We start from the raw sequence: 10,975 nt of genomic DNA, 5'->3' as shown, positions 1-10,975 counted from the left end.
TCATACCGATGCTTCTAGTGCAGAGGAGGTGAGCCATATGGCCGCCAGGAGCATACACTCCTGATCCCTGCTCCAGTTGAAATGAGAAGACATGTAAACAAGTCTCAAAACCAGACTTCCAGATCACCTACAGCAATCACAAAGGGAAATGAGATGGAATACTCTGATACTCAACCACCTGGACTCCCTGAACTGGAAACAAAAGAGGATCTAGAAAAAATGAAATGAGAAGTAATTTCTCAGATAACACCAGAGATTGTGCTCATAGTTTAAGACATGATTAATAAATCAGAGAGAAGCTGAGGAACATGATGGAATCCCAACCAAGGAAACAAAAGGAATCCATAAAACAGATACAAACAGATTTCCAGGAGATTAAAAACTCCATTGAAAGTCTACACAGCAGAATAAGCCAATGTGAGGACAGAATTTCAGATAAAAAAGATAAGATTGCAATTAGTGACCAGGAAAACAAAAATTTCATTAAAATTGTAAAAGACCACAAGAAATCAATCAAGCAGCTGCTAGGTGATGCAAAGAAGAATAACATAAGACTGATTGGAGTCAATGAAGAAACAGGAGAGAGTGCATATGACATAAAAAAAACTCTTCACAGAAGTAATGGCAGAAAACTTCCCAAGCAGGGGAAAACAACTTGAAATTTAGATAAGCAAGGCATATAGGAGTCCAACTAGATGTGATCAAAAGAAATCTACACATAGGCATATAGTTGTGAAGATTCCAAAAACCCAACAGAAGAACAAAGTTCTACAAGCAGTTAGAGAAAAGAAGCAAATCACATACAAAGGAAATCCCATCAGAATCACAACAGACTTCTCAACACAAACCATCAAGGCAAGAAGAGCTTGGAGTGATGTATTCCAAGCCCTAGAGGGAAATAGCCTCCAACCCAGACTGTTGTACACAGCAAAACTATCTTTCAAAATTGATGGAGAAATGGGGGCTGGGGATTTAGCTCAGTGGTTTTGTCACCTGCTGCACAAGTGCAAGGACATCAGTTTGATCCCCGGTACAAAAAAAAAATGATGGAGAAATAAGATACTTTTGTGACAAAGAACACCTTAGGATCTTCATGAATACCAAACCAGTACTCTAAAAAATTTTCGATAATATCCTAGGAAAAGACAACAGGGATCACAACTCCAGGAAGCATAGCAGAATGAATCCATCAGGTGCAACAAGAAATTAAATGCAAAGGGGGAGAATCCAACAAAAAGAAAAACACATGCCAATGATAAGTCAATACATATCAATTATAACCATCAATGTTAATGTTCTTAATTCACCAGTCAATAGAAATAGACTGGCAGAATGAGTCAAAAAGTAAGATCCAACAATATGCTGAAAACAAGAAACACACTTAATTCAAAAAGAAACTCATAGAATGAAAGTTAAAGGGTGGAAAACAATACTCCATGCAACAGAAACCTGATAAAAAGCAGGAGTATCTATCCTCTTTGCAGATCAAGTGGATTTCAAACCAACACTGATTAAGAGAGACAAAGAAGGACACTACATGCTTGTAAAGGGATCAATCCAAGAGGAAGAGATGACAATCATGAATACATATGCACCAAAGACTAGTGCGTCCAACTGTATAAAACAAATACTAATGGACAAGAAAAGTCATATATGCACTAATAAAATAGTAAAGGGGGAACTCAATATCCCTCTGTCACAAATAGAGAGATCAAGTAGACAAAATATAAGTAATGAAATAATAGAACTAAATCAAACTCTTGAACAAATGAGCTTAACAAACGTTTATAGAATGTTCCACCCTACAAAATCAGAGATTCGTTTCCCCTGCACACAGGTCATTCTCCAAAATAGACCACTTACTCGCTTATAGAACAGATTTTAGTAAGTGCAAAGGAACTAAAGTCATCCCCTTTATATTATCAGACCATAGTGCAATGAAATTGGAGATCCATAGCAAAAGAAACTGCAAAAATTTCATAAACACATGGAAATTGAACAACACACTTCTGAATAACCAATGGGTCACAGACAAAATTAAAGAAGAAATCAGACAGTTCCTTGAATTAAATGACAATGACAATATGACATATCAGAATCTATAGGACATAAAGAAATCAGTCTTAATGGGGAAATTCTTAGCAGTGAATATGCATATAAGGAAAACAGAACGAGCCCAATTAAACAACCTGATGCTGAACCTCAAGCTTCTAGAAAAGAAGAGAAGGGCAAACCCAAAACTCATACAAGGGAAAAAATTATAAAGATCAGAGCAGAAATCAATTCAATGGTGACAAAGAGAATGATACAAAAAATTAATGAAGCCAAGAGTTGGTTCTTCAAAAGAATAAACAAAATTGACAAACTCTTAGCCAACCTCATCAAAAAAAGGAAAGAAAAGGCTCAAATCCATGCAATTAGGGATGAAAAAGGTGAAATCAAAAGGTACGCAGCAAAAATCCAGAGGATCATCAATACCTACTTGGAGAACCTATACACCAATAAAATGGAAAACACACAAGAAATGGACAGAGTCCTAGATATGTGTGAATTACCAAAGCTGAATGAAGATGACCTAAAAATTCTAAATGACCCAATATCAATCAATGAAATTGAAAACATAATTAAAAGCTTACCAACTAAGAAAAGCCAGGGCCCTGAGGGCTTCAATGGTGAATTCTTCAAGACACTTAGAGGGAACTACTGCCACTACTCTTTAAACTCTTCATTGAAATTCAAAGGGAAGCAATACTCCCAAATTCATTCCTGGAAGCAAGCATCACCTTGATCCCCAAAGCAGAGAAAGACCCAACCGAAAAAGAGAGCTATAGGCCAATCTCACTAATGAACATAGATGCAAAAATCCTAAATAAGATACTGGCATATAGAATGCAGAAGATCATCAAGAAGATCATACACCCTGACCAATTGGGATTCATCCCAGGGATGCAGGGACGTTTCAACATATGCAAATCAATTAATATGTTATACTATGCCAATAGAGCCAAGGACAGAAACCATATGATCATCTCCATAGATGAAGAAAAAGCATTGGACAAAATCCAGCATGCATTTATGATAAAAGCTTACAAAAATTGGAATAGACAGTCTCTACCTCAATCTGATAAAAGCCGTCTATGAAAAGCCAACAGCCAATATCATACTAAATGGTCAAAAACTGAAATCCTTCACACTAAAATCAGGAACAAGAGAAGGATGTCCACTATCACCACTCCTGTTCAATATAGTTTTGGTAACATCAGCCACAGCAATTAGTCAAGAGAAAGAAATAAAAGGAATAAAGATAGGAAATGAAGAAGTTAAATGGTCATTATTTGCAGATTACATGTTACTCTATATAGAATACCCCAAGAATACCACCAAAACTCTTCTAGACTCAATATCATATTCAATAGAATATCTGGATACAAGGTCAACACACAAAAATCAATACCTTTCTTCTACATGAACAACAGACTCACTGAGAGAGAAATGGTGCAAATAATTCCTTTCACAATAGCATCCAAAAAACTGAAATGCCTAGGAATCAACCTAACAAAATAAATCAAAGACCTCTTTCTGAAAACTTTAGCACTCTGAACAGAGAGATTGAAGATGATATCAGAAAATGGAAAGACATCCCCTGCTCCTGGCTAAGAAGGATCATCATAGTGAAAATGGCTATACTTCCAAAACTGGTATATACATTCAGTGCAATCCCAATTGAAATCCCAGCAGCATACTTCATGGACCTTGACAAAACAATCCAAAAATTCATTTAGAACAAGAAGAGACCCAGAATAGCAAAAACAATTCTAGGTAACAGAATCATGGCAGGGGGTATCACAAACCCCCACCTGCAACTCTACTACAAAGCTACTGTGATAAAAACAGCATGGTACTGGCAAAGAAACAGACCTGAGGACCAGTGGAACAGACAAGAAGATGCCAAACGAACTCCAGACACACTCAGCCATCTCATTTTCTACAAAGGAGCCAACCATCCTCACTGGAGGAAAGATAGCCTCTTTAATAAATGGTGCTGGAAAAATTGGGTTTCAACCTGTCAAAGATTAAATCTAGACCTATATCTCTCACCATGCACTAAACTAAAATCGAAATAGATTAAAGATCTAAATATTAAAATAGAAATTCTGAACCAGCTGGAACAGAGGTCATGTAGAACTCTTGAAGACATTGGTGTAGGAAAAGATTTTATGAACAAAACCTCAGTTGCCCGTGAACTAGCACAAACAATCAACAAGTGAGATCTCTTCTTATTAAAAAGCTTCTGCACAGTAAGAGAAACCACCAACAGTATGAAGTTACAACCCATAATGTGTGAAAAAATTTTCACCTCCTGTTCCTCAGACAAAGGTCTACTATCTAGAATCTATAGTTAAGGTAAAAAAATCAGACCTCCCAAATTTAAAGACCCAGTCCAAAAATGGGCATCTGAAATGAACAGATATTTCTCAAAGAAGTAGAAATAGCAAATAAACATGAAAAAATGTTCAGTATCACTGGTCATTCGAGAGATGCAAATGAAAAGAACACTGAGATTCCACCTCACTCCAGAAAAAATGGCTCTATCAAGAAATCGACCAATAACAAATGCTGGTGGGGCTGTGGGGAAAGACAAACACTGCTCCTCTGCTGGTGGGAGTGTAGACTGGTGCAACCACTGTGGAAATCAGTATGCAGATACCTCAAAAAACTAGGACTGGAAGTCCCATTTGACCCAGCTACTCCCCTGCTGGGTATCTTCCCCCAAAATATAAAAGAATCATATCACAGTGATATATGTGCACCCATGTTCATAGCAGCAGAATTTGTAATAGCTAAAACTTGGAAGCAGCCCAATTACCAATCAAGTGGAGACTGGATAAAGAAAAATGTTTTTTACAAAATGGAGTACTACTCAGCCACAAAAAATGAGAAACCAGAGACATTTATCGCTAAATGGATGCACATTGAGGCAATATTCTTAAGTGAAATAAATAGGACACACATGTGTAAATACTAAATAGTTTTCCTAATGTGAGAAACTGAAAGTGTAAATAAGGACTAAAATGTATAATAGATAATGTGTAAAGGGTCAAAGGGGAAGGGGAAGTGGGAGAGGTAGGGGAAGGGAAAGAAGGGAATGGAATTAATGTGAGAAAATGAACAAATGGAAACAAAGTCTTTGTAAATATGGACGGATGGAGGGGTTGAAGGGAGGGCGGCGGAAGGGGGGAAATAAGAACCAAGAGAGATTATGTAAAGGTGCAAATTTCCAAGGATGAATGTCATTATATTGTATACCTAAAATGTAGCAATAAAGCAAAATTTCCAAAAAAATCCTACTACCACTCACTTTGATAATACACAGTCATATAGGAACTTTAACTTATGTCTTACCTTGACTCTTAACCTCTAATGTAAAGTAAAAATTATAATCTACTCTGGCTAGCAAAAACCCTAGCTTTGACATAATTGACAAATATTTTGGAGGCACTTACTATGATCCAGATGCTGAGCTGATCAGTAGGAACACAAGAGACTGACAGTACCTTTACTCCTGGAGCTGAAAGTCTGGTGAGAGAATAGGATGTCAAGTAAAATAATGACCTTCTGAAATATTGTTAAAGGCAACCAAAGAAATGCTACAATAAACAATTATGAGACCTAAATTATTTTGGAATGAATTGGAAATGTTTACACTAAAAAGTGCCACTTAAGTATCACTGTTATAGTAATTACTTATATGCAGGGGCTGGCTTACAGAACACCAAGGATCTGCAATAGCTGTGATTTTTCCAGGGGGAAGAAAGTCCTACGTTTCATTACAGAGAAGTGAAAAGAGCCTCTTTTCTAACATAGCTCCTTGGTGAGGCTTCACATGTTTCCTCCACCAACCAGTGTTTTCTCCCACAATCTGATTAGAGTGGATCTTTCCTCCTCTGTTTTTTTTTACAACCATAGTTTTATCTCCCTTTTGAAGTCTGTATTAAAAAGTCCCCACTTATATCTCACAGCTAGAAACAATCTTTCTACCTACCTCTTTAGCACTTTATCTATTCCTCTCCTGTGGTATTTATCACCCTCTCTTTTGTGATATAGTTATTTTGGGGTATTTCTTACTTCTCAGACTAGACTATAGATTTTTAGCTTTACAATGTTCTTGAGGAGTGTGAAAGGGCAGAAAGCAGCATATGGTGTGATAGCATTGGGTGTGATACAGAGATTGAGTCTGAAAAATCGCCGGGAAGCCGAAAAACATGAACATACTGAAAAAGGATTGGAGCTGAATGGAGACACTGGTAGCATTTTAGCCTTTTTAATTTCTCGCAAGCCCTGCAGTCACATATGGATAATCATTTCTCAGTTAAACAATTGTTTTGACTCTTCTTCCCCATTTCTCTGCCATTTCCTTCAATCTGGAGATAAACTACAATGATCTATTTAAGCAAAATGTATCTAAAGGATCTTCAGTTCTTCTGCCACCAAATGAGCTGGCACATTCTGGTCAGAAGGATTTATCTAATGTGAGAACATAAGGAAGAAAAGTAAAAATCTTGAGTTATCTGAGTTTTCTCTATTTAGTACAGAATATCTGAATATTTGAAAACAGTCCCATATTGCATGAAGGTATTTTAGTGATAGGCAAATTCCAAAGTCATAATTTGAAAAAAAAACTCTTTGCCATTCTATATTCTTCGAGATACTACATCAGTACATGCAAAGTTGATCAAAATATACAGTGAATGTTTAAATTTAAAATTTTATTATGGTAAAAGATACGTTGCCATTAATCCCCCTCAAAATACTCCTTGCTTTGGACAGGCTTACCCTCTTACTCATCCTCTTTCAGAAGAGTTCTGCAAGTCCTTCAAGAGTGGGTTTACAAGGTAGGGTCAAAAACTACAGTGAATGCTGCTGCCCAGTATCTTCAGGTGGAGCGGAAGGTCCATAAAAGCACACCAGTGTGTTCCAGTCTGGCACCATAAAACTTCTAGCTCTCCCCCAAAGTCAAGATAAATGTTTTGAGTTGACTGAGACCATGAAGGCTACTGATGACACCAAAGAGGACTTTTAGACCTGCTTCAGAAAGTGGCAAGAAAAATGGATAAGTGCATTCAAAGTGAGGGAAAATATTTGGAGGCAGATTAATGGCAATATATTTTACCCTAATAATTTTTTTAAAAATTTAATTATTCACTGTATTCTTAGACCACCCCTCCTTTATCTGGAAATGTTAGAGTATGGTGTATAAAATTAAAATATTAATGATTAAAGAAACAAGTGTATTTCTCTCTTACTATGTATCACTTGAGTGTTATTTGGGGTATAGTCCTCATAGTCGTCTCTCAGGAAAAGTAGATGAAGAGCCACTAGCTGGAATGGTAATATTCACCTGTGGGGAGAGCATGAAGAACTGATTGGCAGTAACTCTTCACTATATTTCATTGATCTGTCTCACATGACTAGATCACTGCTTCAAGAGAATAGGGAAAAGCAAACATCTCAGACTCAGAAGTTATCACAGAAATATTGGTGAGTAGCTATAACATTTACTATGATTATTTATCTTCAGTTACTATCTTAAAGCAATATTTTATATAACTATATTGAAAGCCAAAAATTAAATCAACAAAATAAATACCTGAGTGACCACCAATAATGATGATTATTACATAATTTCTCCTGAAAATTGATAACTAAAAGTAGACATTAAGCTTATCTCCTAACTTTTCAATGAGAATTTTATTGGCTAATTGTAAAGGTCATGGGTTATAAAGGAAGATTCTTATTTACAGAATATGGACCAACAATTAATAGAAGGAATATCATTTAGCAACTGATAGTTTGTAACCCTAATGAAATGATTTATTAAAGCAAGGAAGTTCATGGATATTACCATGATGCTGAGATTTTACTACATAGATTACTTACTGCTCCTAAAGGTGAAAATGTGGCTTCCCAATGAAGAGATCTAGCTATCCTAATCATAACCCTGTGACTAATTTTTTCATTAGTAAACACTGAAGGGAAAAAATAGTTCTGTCTTTATTATACCCCGCCACCTATCAATTATTCTTGACAAATACGGTCATCTTATTTCTAATGGCAACTTATCTATTTTCTGTTTATATATCAGATAATATTATATAGATAATAGATAATATTATATAGATGATAGGTAATTATATAGATAATATAGATAATAGATAATACAGATAATAGATAAAAATAAATATATTCAGATAACTTTAGAAGATGAGATAGTCTACAGAATAAGTGTCAAAAACTAATGTCATAGAAAATCATTTAAGATGAAAAAAGACCTAAGAGATACAACATTCAAGGACAAAATGTGGTCTTTTATTGTATACCGATTTTAACAAACAATTTGGGGTAACTGAGGCAAGAAATGTGTGGTATACTAGACGCTGTTAGGTAATGGTTAATTTGTAGTCTGATAATGGTTTAGTGGTTATATAGCAAGAATGGAACAACCTTGATTTCTGGAGATACATACTAAAATGTTTAGCCACAAAACTCAATTGTATATTTAATCTATTTAAAATTGTTATAGAAAATATTAGCAAATATAGGAAAATGATAATAGTTTTGGTCTGTATGGTGAGCATTTTATGGAACATTTGACCAGGAAAATATAAGAGGTCATCCAGCCCAATCTGATGTCCACATCAACAACTCACTCTAGAGTATAGAGGTAAGTGGTCACCCCAACTCAAACATGGGGCCCAAAACAAGAAAGGCTTGAGAATGTGGTTGCCAGAAGAAAATCAGAGGAAATTTAGAAGGAAAAAAAATACCAAATAGGTAAGGGTCAGATATGTGATTCAAATTAAGTGTGACTGTACCACATTTTTCCATTTACACTATACTATGGAATTAATCACACTTAACTTGTTTTTTCATATTCCTTTGTCAATAGAGACAAGTAGTTAGGTGACATTGTCTTTTGTCATATGAATGCTTGCTATCTGTGTAAGGTTATCAGTGAGTGGAAACTGAGTCTTATACATCTTTGCACTTGGTATCTAACATGACTACCACTCTGTGATACCCAGTAATGTACATTTCAGTGAATTACTCAGAACTGGCACTCAATAAATACTTGTCAAGTTAAGAGTGAATAAATGAGATGATACAAATGAATAACTGTTAAATAACTCAAATGATGAGAGTGCTTTGTAATAATAAGTCCATATGCTCTTATAAAAATATTTTGGGGGGACCGGTGGTTTAGCTCAGTGGTTCCGCTGCCTGCCTTGGAAGCAAAAGGACCCGAGTTCGATCCCTGGTACCCAAACAAAAAAATGTTTTGGATTTCCTTGGTATATTCAGCAACTTTATTACCACAGTAAAGAAAAGGAAGCTCAGTACAATAATATCTGCTGAAAACGACAGAAATTTTTTGTACTAAGCCATTTAAGCACATTCATCAAAGTTTACAACTTGAACTCCATTAGCTTGACACATTTAATACTTTAAATCACATATTGGCTTTTCTTCAAAAGTGAAATTAATGGCCTCTGATATATTTGTGTTTATGAAATTGTCTGAAGAAATACAATTTCCTTAATTTCATGTATTTTGGAGTATAAGTAAAGCATTACAGTAATTAATCATTCCCATAAATAAACTATAACTACCCTTATTTGCATATCTATGTTAATATATTCCAGCAATATTTCTTTCAACAAGATATTATCAGTTAGCAAATTAATTCATGAATTATTTTCCAAATTATGTTTATCCTGTGATAGCAAAACAACTTTAATTTTGAGCACATTCTTAGGCACACTCTTTAATTTAGGCTTAACCTTAAATTTGATCTGAAATTTTTAGGTAAATATATATATCCATGATCATATCAGAACTTGTCTGACAGCATCAGATAAACTAGTCAACACTGGATAAAAACTTGTTTTTCAGGGGCCTGGGATTTAGCTTAGTGGTTCTGGCACATTCCTCGCAAGTGCAAGGTCCCGAGTTTGATCCCCAGTACCCCCCCCAAAAAAATTGTTTTGCAAGAAATAAATCACATTTCTAAGTTGCCTTGTCTCTTCTTTAACACAGCAAATATCCTAAATAAAGTATTATTTTATAGATACATTTATCTAATGTTTATTCATTGTCATACTCAATATCATACATTACAAAAACTCTAAAAGTTTACAGATATGGAAATTTAAATATTTTCAGTCCCTGGAAATCTGCTATATAATGGCAGGTAAGTAACTGCCTTTATTCTCAGTACTTATAAGCCTGCACTTCTCTGAAAGCCACAAATATATTTAGTGCTTCTAAAAGTGGCCACCTTATGTTGATAAAGAAGCTACTGGGCAGAGCTGATAAGTAGCCAGTGAGGACACAGGGAAGCTGCATGCATGGAGTGCGCTGCTCAGCCGACCTGCAGGTGTCCATCAGATACAGCAAGAGATGGAAGGCATAGCAAGGAAGGTGAAGGAGCAGCAAATCCCCAAACGACCCCCTTCCCTGTCAACATGGAAGAGACTCTTTCCACTTTACCAGATATGCTTGTCATACCCTTCATAGCTGAGTATGTCCAAAGATGAACAGGTAGAGTCAAAGGTATCTAAATCACTATTCTGTTTCAGTTGTCTCATCTGAATGCACAGGCAGATGAGGCTATGTCTACCAGTTCAAATTGGTTTATTTCCATCTAGATTTGCCATGTTATTCAATCATAATGATATATAAACTTTTTTTCTTATCATTATAATATATGCATCTCTAGAATCTCAAAATAGAAGAACCAGACAATCCTTGTGATGTTGATAAAATGGAAAGACCACCAAGGAGAAATGAGCAGAAGTTGTCAGGAAATTCTATGTAGACAAATTCAAAGTAGAATATTCAGCAAACCATAAAAATCTTCAAATTAAATATCTCCCTTACCACATTATGTGATGTAACATTAGCCAGGTATTCTAAG

General features: G+C 35.5%; 1 long non-coding RNA gene across 19 annotated transcripts in view; it reads right to left on the bottom strand.

Moving 5' to 3' along the window:
- LOC147824090 (uncharacterized) overlaps positions 1 to 10,975 on the bottom strand; it is a 160,721-nt gene that overhangs the window by 57,948 nt on the left and 91,798 nt on the right. For 18 of the 19 annotated variants that reach the window (XR_015442881.1, XR_015442888.1, XR_015442878.1 and 15 more), the window contains 2 exons: positions 7,305 to 7,399; positions 5,505 to 5,577 (listed from right to left, as the gene is read on the bottom strand). This is a non-coding gene — a long non-coding RNA (uncharacterized LOC147824090). Of the gene's footprint in view, positions 1 to 5,503; positions 6,526 to 7,304; positions 7,400 to 10,975 lie in introns of those variants that run through there. The other variant, XR_015442872.1, reaches the window with a different exon arrangement.

This window comes from Heterocephalus glaber, unplaced genomic scaffold (assembly GCF_053883595.1).
Source record: "Heterocephalus glaber isolate CG9 unplaced genomic scaffold, H.glaber_assembly_v1.0 deba00001555, whole genome shotgun sequence".
NCBI lineage: Eukaryota > Metazoa > Chordata > Mammalia > Rodentia > Bathyergidae > Heterocephalus > Heterocephalus glaber.
This window is presented reverse-complemented; position numbering and strand designations above follow the sequence as displayed.